Raw genomic sequence first — 11,741 nt, forward strand, 5'->3', positions numbered from 1 at the left:
ACCAATTTTGAGACATAGTTAATGGTTGAAAAGGGAGAAATCATTGCTAGGATTCCTACTTCACTTTTCAAGTTGATGGCCGAGTAATATTAGTGCAATTTTTGGAGGTTTTCTCACAATTTTTAAGTTAGGTTGGACTAAAAATTCTTGAGCATATAGAAGACTTATATTGAAAATTGCATGCAAATTTCCACATCAAGTGGATGGTCAGATTAGAAGTTATAGCTTGTTAAAGCTCATTGATTAGGATTGGAGCTTACAAGAAAAATCTAAATTACTTAAATATAACATTAATAAAATAATTGGGATTTATGTATGGTTGAGACTACTAAGAAGTGTGTTTTAAGTACTTTTGAATTGAAATTCAGATTATATTCTTTTCATATGGACGAAACCTATTAGAATTTTTTGGCTTCTTGTAATACATAATCTCACGTTCCACACCTAAGTGCCACGTGCATTTCTGAGCAAAACAACACATAATATGACAACGTATTTTAAATCATCGCCAAGCTTGTAGGAGCATGTTCTTATCAAGATTTGATTTTAGGATCACATATCGACCTAAAAAATAATAAGGTTTATTTGACGTCTTTTCCAGATGTTCTTATCTTGCACCAAAAGAAAGAGATGCATCTTTTAATGAGCAAAGAACAATTTTCTTGAAGCCAAATCATTTTCATTTTCGAGTAATGAAATTAATGTTGACTGTTGATTCGACCCTTGTAAAACAAATCCAATCAAGTTTGTTTTCTGATCCTCTTGTTCACAATATCAAGAATCTTTCTTCTAAGTCCTAAGTTACTTCTAAGTTTGAGTTCAAAAAAAACTTACTCTATTTCAAAGGTCGATTATATACTCCAAAAGGAGAAGCACGATTACGTATTCTTCAAGCATATCACAACTTTACAGTAGGAGGATATTTTGAATACAACAAGACTTTGGAGCTTATATCCAGAGATATTTGGTGGCTACAAATGTGAAAGGATGTGAAAGACTTTATTCAGTCATGCAACGTTTATTCAAGATCAAAAACCCCTTGTCATCGACCTTACGGACTTCTACAACCATTACCTATTTGAGAACAACCATGGTCTTCTGTTTCTATGGATTTTATCATAGATCTTTCAATCTTAGGTGCTTATGACTCTATATTTATGATAGTAGATCGTTTTACCAAGATGGTACATTTTGTACAATGTACAAAATCTATCATAGGTGAAGAAATAATTAAGTTTTTTTTTGACAATATCTATCGCTATAATAGATTACTCAAAGATATTATATTGGATAGGAGAACTTAGTTTGTATCAAGATTCTAAAAGTAGAAATAAAATTAATTCGACATTCTATCTTCAAACTGATGAATAAATGGAGTGTGTTAATCAAGTTTTGGAGTAGTATTTAAGATGTATCATGAAGTACCAACAAGATGATTGGACAATTCTTTTCTCATTGATAGAATTTGCTTATAATAATACACTATATTCTTCTACAAAATAAACACCTTTCTTTGTCAATTATGGTTATCATCCACGACTTGATACTTTTGGCTTTTCAAAAGATGATAATTCTGTGGCAAAAGATTTGGAAAATCATTTATTACAGGTACATGTAACAATGAAGGCGCATTTAAAAGAAGCTCAAGAACAACAAAAGATCAATGCAGATGTCTATCGAAAGAAACAACTACCATTCCACACGGATAATAAGATATGATTACTTTGTCACAATATCAAGACCACTTGTCCTTATAACAGGTTGGACTATCATAGACTTGGACCATTTCCTATTTTTGCACAAATCAATCCAGTTGCATATTGTTTATACCTATTGGAATCAAAGAAAATCCATCCAGTATTTCATGTGTCTCTTCTTAAATTATACAAGACAGTCGACATATCAAAAAGAAGATAAGTTCTACTTCCTATTATAGAAGTAGACAATGATGAAGAGTTCAAAATAGAAGAAGTCCTAGATTCAAGGCGATGCCAAAATAAATTAAAATATCTTGTCCATTGGCATAAATATGATATTAGTGAATGCACATGGGAGCCAGTAAAGAATCTTGCAAATGTAGCAAAGGTAGTGGAGGCTTTTTATTGACGATATCCATCAAAATTAAGATGAAAACTTTTCTTATAAAAGAAACAAGATGTAGGCAAGATAACATCCTATTTTCAATCCTTATTTATAGCTTCTTTGTAGTTGTGATGCTAAGGAGATGGAGAACCAACAGCCAGTGGATTTGACTGAAGAGCCTTTGTTTGCTGACTTGTCAGATGAAATATTATAATTGTCACAACTTTCAAGATGATGTAATCAAGATAAAGATCCTCAAAAATAATATGCTTTTCCTTGAATAGATGGCAAGATACAATGCGTTTGGTATTACAACCTTAGAAGAGACTCGTAATATTTGGTAATTTTATTAGAGGTAAGAACAACTCCTAATGGTCTTTCAAATATTTTATTTGGAAGAAGTTATAAAAGCCTCAACAACAACCAAATAACATGGTGGTCTTTTTGCCTTGATATGGAACACTATCGATGGTTGAAAGGCCCTATCAACTATCTTCGAAGAGAACAAAGATCTGGGTATGTGGCAAATACAATTCATCGTATCATAGATTTGTTCAACATAAGATGACCGCTCCTCATGGAACTCATCCCTAGAAAGGAGGGTAATATCACAGACATACACATGTAAGCTAATAATTACCTATATAAATAAGTAGAAGTAAGTAAAAATAGATAAAAGTAAGTTAGTTCTATAATATCTTCTATGGAAGCTTTTTAGAAGCTTTATAGACACTACTTTGACTTTATAGGTATCTTTAATTGACTTTTTGGTTTAAAAACGTGGTCAATAAGTTGGCCATGTGCCACACATATTGTTAGCTTGAAGATCAAACTAACTATGTGGCCCATATATAGAAAAACTTGTCTTGTAAGTCAAAGCATGTGTTCTATAAAGTCAACACATATTAGAGGTCCTATAGAACATCACCATGTAGCCCTTGGTTAGATAGTATATATAAAGATAAGAGTGAAGCCCTCTTCACTCTTGTCAACTTCTTTCTTGCTTCTAATCTAGTTTCTAGAGTCTCAAGTTTTCTTGTCTTTTGGCAATAAGCCTTCTTAATTTTTTTTAATGTACATACTTCCTTATTTCTATTTTGTCATTCTTTCTTTAATACGGATTTCATTGGTTTATGCATCATCTTTTAGTTCATGTCTTTGATAAAAAGTCCTATAACAACGTTAGTTTGATTGGACTAGGAAGGACAATTTGAAGAATACATAGTCTTACTTGTATATTATTTTTAGGTATATGTAGTAGAATAATTTTAAAAAGTACTTAAATAATTGAGAAAAATTTGGCTTTGTATTAATATTTTGTTGGTTTCTTTTGGACATCCATCTTTTTATATCAAACAAAAATAAAACCATTTGTATCAGTAATAGTAGTAATACTTATTTTTTTGGTTAAAATTATAATTATATATATATATATATATATATATATATGTATATATATATATAATATTTTAAATATTTTTATATGGAATTTTAATATTAATCTTTGATATAATATCTTATTCATTTTTAAATAGATTTATTCTTTACTTGGATTTTTTTTTGGCCAAGCTATAGCAATCTTTGATGCAATAATACATCTTTATGTAAAATTGACAACAAATTAATAGGTTGACATAATTAATAAGGATAATTTTTTTTAACTAATTATCAAATTATTCACCTTAAGTTCAAGCTTTCAAAAAACTATAGACTTTATTTAAATGCACAAATTATGGCTTTAATTATTTTTCATTTTTTAGACCATAGTCTATAATATAACCCAGCTTAGATGCAACTTGTAAAGCAACAATGAAGAATGTTTTTATGAAGACTTTTAGAGCAATCTATGTCAATATTTTGAATAAATTCAGTTATATATTCTATCTTGGATATTAAATAGAATGAATGTCAAATATCTTGATATAATTTGTCTATCTTTTTTCTTATAAGTTCTTGATCTATAACAATTTTGTATGTTTGTATGAATTATTGTGTTATAACATGGCTATTGGGTAAAAAAAAAAAGATTATATCATAAAAGAATTTTATTAAAAAAATATAGTAAAAATAATTTTTTAAAAAATGAATAAAAGATAAAAAGGTATCAAAAATATTTAGTTTTAATACTATAGTTTTGTAAGAAGAGCTCTTACTTACTTTTTAGAGCCATAAATAAGACAAAACAACATGGATTAGAAAAAAAAATATTATAAGTATCTTTAAGTGAAAGTGAAGAATAGCTTTTAATATAAATTAATTAAAAGAAGACCAATCATAAATCAAAGTTGTTACAAGACTTCAAAATATAAAATCATCCACCTATGGTAATTATAAGATTTTTTAGTTGATTAAAGATCAAAATTAGAGATTAAACTTCGTAAGATTTGTTGAAGCATTTGCTATGTGTAATTTGGATTTATATGAATTTTTTAAAAGCTTTACAAAATTAGAATGGATTTAGATGATTTAAGATCTTAAGAATTAAAATAAGATTTTTATTTTTAAAAATTTTGAATGCATAATTACAAATTAATGAATACAAATTTTTATGATTATCAATTTACTTATTTTGAACTTATTTTATAAATTGAGACTGATTGAAATGTTAAATTAAAAGTTATTGATTTTGAATTCCATTAAGGTTTCAAAAAATAGATTTTTAGAATCATTGAAGGTTTTTACAATCTAGATAAATTTTATGATTGGATTGAAATAAATTTTTGTGAGATAATAGTAAACTTAGTTTATAAAAAAATTATTATTTAATAAAAAAATTAATTTGTAAAATTTTAAAAATTCTTAAGGCAAATAAATGGTGCAATGAGAAGTTATTATTGCTAATAGATTGACGTCAAAGTTGGAAAAAAAAGATGGCCTAAAAATATAAAATTAAGAAATTTTATTTTAATTTCTAAGTTTATTTTTTTTATAAATTTTGTATGCTTATTGGTAATTAATAGATTGAAATTTGTGCAAATTTTGAAGCAAGATTAATAATTTAATTTATAATTACTGATGTTTTATTTCTTATGACCAATAATACCAAAATCTATATAATATGATTAAGATTGATTTTGGCTTAATTATAGCTTAATTAAGATTTATTAGGATTTATTTATGATTGATTAAGATTTAATTAGAATTGATTTATGATTTATTTAGAATTTAATTAAGATTTTCTTAGAATTTACTTAAGATTTGGCTAAAATATCTTTAAGATTTTATTAGATGTTGTTAGAATTTACTTAAGATTTTTTTAGGATTTTTTTAATATCATTTTTGACTTCTTTAGAGATTTTTTAGGATTCTTTTATGATTATTTTTGAAGTTCTCTAAGATTTTTTTAGGATTTGATTAAATTTTTATTAGGATTTTAAAGATTCAATTAGAGTTTATATAGAATTTTATTAAGATTGTTATATTCTTTATTATTTGAAAAATTTAAATTTATCTTTAATAGCCAATTGCTCCATGTATTCTCAAATAAGATGATATATAATATGATAGTGTCAAAATAGTCTATCATAGCTTCTAAAAAACTCCAAGACAAGGAACTTACTTAGAGTATACTTAATTTGGTATAAATGGCTATTTTGGTATTATTGGTCATAAGAAATAATAACCTTTTGTCTTTTATTTCATATATATTATTTAATTAGGAGCTACATAGCAATATACTATAGGACGTCCAATATGTGTTGACTTTGTAAAACATATCTTAACTTGCGAATGAATAAGATATTTTAACCTATTTCAATGCCACCTTGAATCTAAGACTTCTTCTATCTAAAAATCTTGATAATTATCCATTTTATGGAAGGAGGTGACATTTGTCTTGTTTTAGATGTATTCATTGTCTTATAAGGTTCAAAAAGAGACACGTGGAATATAAGATGTATCTTTATAGACTTTAGTAGATATAATTGATAAGCAACAGGATAGACTTGTTCACAAATACCAAAAGGTTGAAGCCTATAATAGTCCAACTTATTACAAGCATGAATAAACTTAATATTGCAATGAAGTAATCATGTCTTGTCACTTATAGTGAATTGTAGTTGTTCTTTGCAATAGGTATCTACATTGATCTTTGTGAGTCCTATCAATGCATCTTGATTAGTGAATTAGTTAAAAATATAGTTTTAAGTCATTTCATTATACAAATATTAAGATTAAAAATTATTTTTAACTATTTAAGTATTTATTAGAATTTAGAAGTATTTATAAGCTATAAAAGTCTTATTAAAAGAAAATTTATAAAAATAGAGTCTTAATAAGTCTTGGAGGTAATTATCTTAGTTGATTTAGTATTTTTACTTATTGTTAAGTATTAAGGATTAGTTATTAATATTAGTATCTATATTGGCTTTTTAACTATATGTAATAATTGTTAAAATCCTATCAATAATTAGTTAGTAGTTAGAAGAAGCATAAAAAAGAACTTCATATCTTTTTAATTAATAATATAAAAAATAGGATTTCTAATAGATTTAAATTTATTTTCATTACTATAAAAAATCATCAAGATAGAAAAATATAGCCTTAAATGGATATTAATATTATAAAAATATTATAATATTTTTTAGGATTTATTTAAAATTTATTTAGAATTATTTAGGAAGTTTTAGAAAAAAATTCAAGATTTTGGAAAAATTGTGTTTTATCCCTTTGGAAGCCATTATGAAAAAACATAATAAGATTTGAAGGTCATACAAGGTTCATAAACTATTTGGATATTTTTAAATACTATGGTGAAGTTAAAAATATAAAAATATGAATTTTATTAATTAAAAAAAAGAAGACCAATAGCTAGTCTGATCTTTGTAGAAAGGGAAGTGTACAAGTTCCATATGGATTGTAGCACCTTAAATAGAGTTATGAGAATAAGACTAAGGCCTTGTGGCATCTCTTAAAAGTAAAATTTATTTATATTACATGTGAGCCTTGGTGAGGTTTGAATCCTTGATCTACAACCAAGTTATTATTGAGATAGAATATTTTCATTTAATTTTTTAATTATTCACTTCCTATTTTTAAAACTTTATAAATTATTCATAGTAATTCAGATTTATATATTTATCATATCATTAAAAATATAATAAAAATATTTATCTAAAAATATAATTTTTAATATTTAATTTTATTTCATATTAGGTAAAAATTAAATGAACAGACTATTGATTACTTTTATTGTATGCAATTGCTTGATTGCTTTTATTTCACTTATTTTGTATTTTGTATTTTGTTTTTTTTATTATTTATTGCATCTTTTACTTCAGACCACCAATTACAAATAACTCTTAATTGAGGATATCTTGTAATTTGGATTGAAAGAGGAGATTTATCTTCATAATCTTTTATCATTCTTGAACTTCTTTTAACTACATCTTTATTGTTGCATGTAGTTCTAATAAACAATTTGTCAAATCTTTTGTCATAGTATTATCAACTTTTAAAAAGTAAATAACATCAAATTGTAGATGATAATAATAATTAGCAAAGAAATATATTTTTTAAATAGAAGAATGTATTAAATTTTTGTACGTAAACTCTGCCAATAGCAAAAGAATTTTTCAATTATATTAATGATAGTTGATAGTACACCTCATATATTATTCCAAACCTTGATTTATCCATTCTATTTTTCTATCAATTTGAGCATAAAAGGCCAAAGATAATTTTATATCTATCTTCAATGTTATAAAAATGAATCTTTAAAATATTGATGTAAACTGAGTCCATCTATTTGATATAATATCCTTTAGTAATTCATAGTAGTAATAGATTTTGTCAAAAAAAAGCTTAAATATTTCTTTACTTAAAATATATTTTATATATGATATAAAATATGTCATTTTGGTGAAGCAATCTATAATCATAAATTTAAAATTATATGAACTTGAACTTGAAAGATCCATAATAAAATCTATAGGAATACAAGACCATGATTGTTTTGATATAGGCAATAGTTGAAAAAATCCATAAGATCAATAATGAAGAATTTTTGATCTTGAACAAATGTCACATGACTATATAAAGTCTTTCATGGCATTTTTCAATTGCAGCCTCTAAAAATCTTTGAATATAAGCTCTAAAGTCTTATTATATCCAAGTTATCTTGCCGTTAAAAAGTTGTAACGTGCTTGAAGAACACATAAATGTATTCTTTTTTGGAACATATAGGAAACATTTGAAATAGAGTAGGTTGTGCTTGAATTAAAACTTGGAAGTATCATGAAACTTATAAGAAGTATTCTTAATATTATAAATAAGAAGATCAAAGGACATACTTGATTGAATTTACTTGAAAAAAATTGAATTAAAAATCAATATTGATTTTATTACTCAAAGACAAAAATACTCTAGCTTCAATAAAATTATTCTTTATAAATCAAAAGTTATATTTTTTTATGTGATGCAAGAAAAAACATCTAAAATGAGCGTCTAAAAAACTTTGTTGTTTTTTGGATTGATAAGTGATCTTGAAATCAATTTTTGATAAAAACATGCTCCAACAAGCTTGATCATAATTCAAAACATGTTATATCACATGAAGTTTTCTTTGAAAATGTGCCACATATTTAATTATAGAAGGTAAAAGAAATTTGCAAAAATAAGTCTTAATTATTTTAATATAATCATATATAAATTTCAATTAAATCTTAAAAAATATAATCAAATATTAATTAAACTCACTTGAAATTTCAAAAAAATTATAAAAAAAATACAAAAGAATCCCAAAGAACTTCTAAAAGAATCATAAAGAAACCTTAAAAAAACTGAAGAAATCTAAAAGAAATAAAAAAAAAATCCTAAAGAAATTTAAAAGAAGTCCATAAAAACCTCAAAGAAGATCTTATAAAATCTAAAGAAAACTTAAAGAAAACTAAAAGAAATCTATAATAATTTTAAAGAAATATTTAAGAAATCATAAAGAAATCCTTAAAAAATCCAAAAGAAATCCTTAAGAAATTCTAAACCTTCAACCTTAAATCATCTTTAACTAGATCTTAAATCTTAAATCAATCTTAATCAGATCCTAAATTCTAAACCAAGTCTTAATCAAATCTTAAATCTTAAATTAAATCTTAATTAACTTCTGAGCAAATCCTAATCAAAACCTAATTAATTAAAATTAATCCTAAGATAATTTTAGAACCTTAATATTTATTGATTAATCTATTGATCTTGCTTGAAATTTTACATACCTCTTAATTTCTTAGTTAATAACAAGAACAACAAAATTGAAGAGAATTGAACTTATAAAATGAGAAAAAAATATCATAATTCACTTAAGTGTTGATTTGTCTCTATCTTTGATCTTAATGTTGATCTTCCAACAATAATAACTCATAATTGAACTATTAATATGTTCTCAAATTTTACACAAGTGTTGGAAGTTAAGTCAACTATTAGCTCCAATAAAAATCACCTTGTGTGTATTAGCTACTTATATTATCCATCTATGTTCTATATTAATTGGCCATCTTTGCTTCTTATAAAGATCCTTAAATATAATATTTATTTTGGAACCGTGGTTAATTAAAGTAATAATTAATTCTTTGATATCTTCTTCTTTTATCAATATTTTTGTAGTTGCTCTTGTCTAATGCTTTCAAGTATAATAGCTTGAAGCTTCTATTTTCTTATTACTATAATCTTCAAAACATACTCATTAATTATAACCATTTTTTTTAATTATTAATTTCTTGTAACTATTATCACCTCTTCTTTATTGTTATATATATCTTTGCATCAATTGCATGACTTATTTCAACTTCATCCACATATTATCTCTTCTTTTTTATGCTATTAATAATAATATAATAAAATTCTTTCTTTGCAATTTTTAAAATCTCTTTCAATATAAATTCCACCTTAGTATTTAGTACACATTCTTCCAAGACCCTCTTTAAATCTATTACTGCTTCAATATCAAAAAGTAGTTTATAAGCTATTGATTTATCTTTATCTTTTGTTTCTTTTGCTTTTTTTTTTCAATGTTGAAGTATCCTTTGTAGATAATTCTTGTGAAGCAGCCTCACAAGCCTTATCTTCTTAAGTTTGCCTCTTAAAATAATTTCTTTTTTTTGTATCATCAAAATTTCTTTGCCTCTTTTTTTCCATCAAGGCTTGATGTTGGCTCTTAGTAATATATGCATGAATTGAAAGAACTTATATAGGTTCTTTCTAATGTATTGCATTGCATATTATAGATACAATTTTTAATAATGCTTCTTAAGGCGTTTTACCTTCCTATATTATAGAAATGATAGAAGTCTAAAATCTACTTGTCTCTATACTTCCATCAAAATCATAATCAATCATACCACCATAACTTTTACTTTCTTATATTACTATTCTATAAGCTACTAAATAGTCTTGATTCAATGCTCTTGTACATTTCTTACCAAAATTGATTTGAATGAAGTTCCTTATATCTTTTAATACCACCTTTCTATCTTTCCTAAAAAATAACTCTTTATTATATTATATCATTAAATTTGTTATAATTTTTTATAGTATGAAAAACATCACTACACTAAATGCATCTTTGTATATACTCTTGTTTATAAACAATCTTTAAATTATTTATAGAAGTCTTTTTTTTAAGTCTTACTAATTTGATTTGAAGATCTCATATTCTATATATAATTTCTTCAATTTCCGTATCTTTTTTCTTTGATGTAAATACTAGATATTAAATATTAGGCATTACTAATTATATTGTATATACTTGATTTTTAGGTACTTGTATTAATTTTGGAATATTAATCCTATCCTTCTCCTCTCTTGTTTTACAAACAAATCTATAATATTTTCAACATTTTTCTACTTTGTTGTTAATCCTTCATCTTCTTCCTTATTTTTAAGAAGCAACTCTAATTTTTCTTGCAATTCTCCATCAGCACCTTGAAGAAACAATTCAACCTTATTTGGCTCTAATATTGACTTTTCTACCTTTGATAATTGAAAATACTATCTTTTAAATTTTTTTAATAATTCCATTACTTGTAAATTCTTGTTAGTCTGTTCAATCTATTTTACAAATAATTTTTTAATAACACAATCAAAGTCCTTTAAGAAGTATTTATCTTTTAATGGATGTAAAAATATTTTTCGTGAATTTCTATAATGCTTCATAATTGATATAACATATTTTCATATCTTTAATACTATGGCAAGCCCAAATAGCTTAATCATCTTCTACTCAAAAATTCAATTTAATTTCATTTTTTACATATAAAATCTTAAATATTTTAAAATTTCTCTTCTATTAAATTAATTAAATTTGTTAAACATTTCTTGTAATGATTTGCTTGTAAAAAATTCCTTGCAATTATTACTTTGCATTTACTAAATAAATAATATAAAAGCTTAAAATATGCTTGCAATAGTTGGATCCATGTACATACTTTATCTTTTAGTGGAAACTCTACTAGAAGCTCTTCTTGTAGCTCCACTTAAAGCTCTTCCTATAGCTCCTTCAAAAATTTTATTTTTATTTTTTATTAAATAAAAATAAAAATAAAAATAAAAAATTCTAAGGTTTATACATTAGATTCATCAAATATGTTATATTATGTGAAGTCTTGCTTGAAAATGTACCAAACACTTGAGTGTAGAAAGTAAAAGAAATTTGTAATAACAAGTCCTAA

Source organism: Physcomitrium patens, chromosome 18, assembly GCF_059467195.1.
Source record: "Physcomitrium patens ecotype Gransden chromosome 18, ASM5946719v1, whole genome shotgun sequence".
Taxonomy (NCBI): domain Eukaryota; kingdom Viridiplantae; phylum Streptophyta; class Bryopsida; order Funariales; family Funariaceae; genus Physcomitrium; species Physcomitrium patens.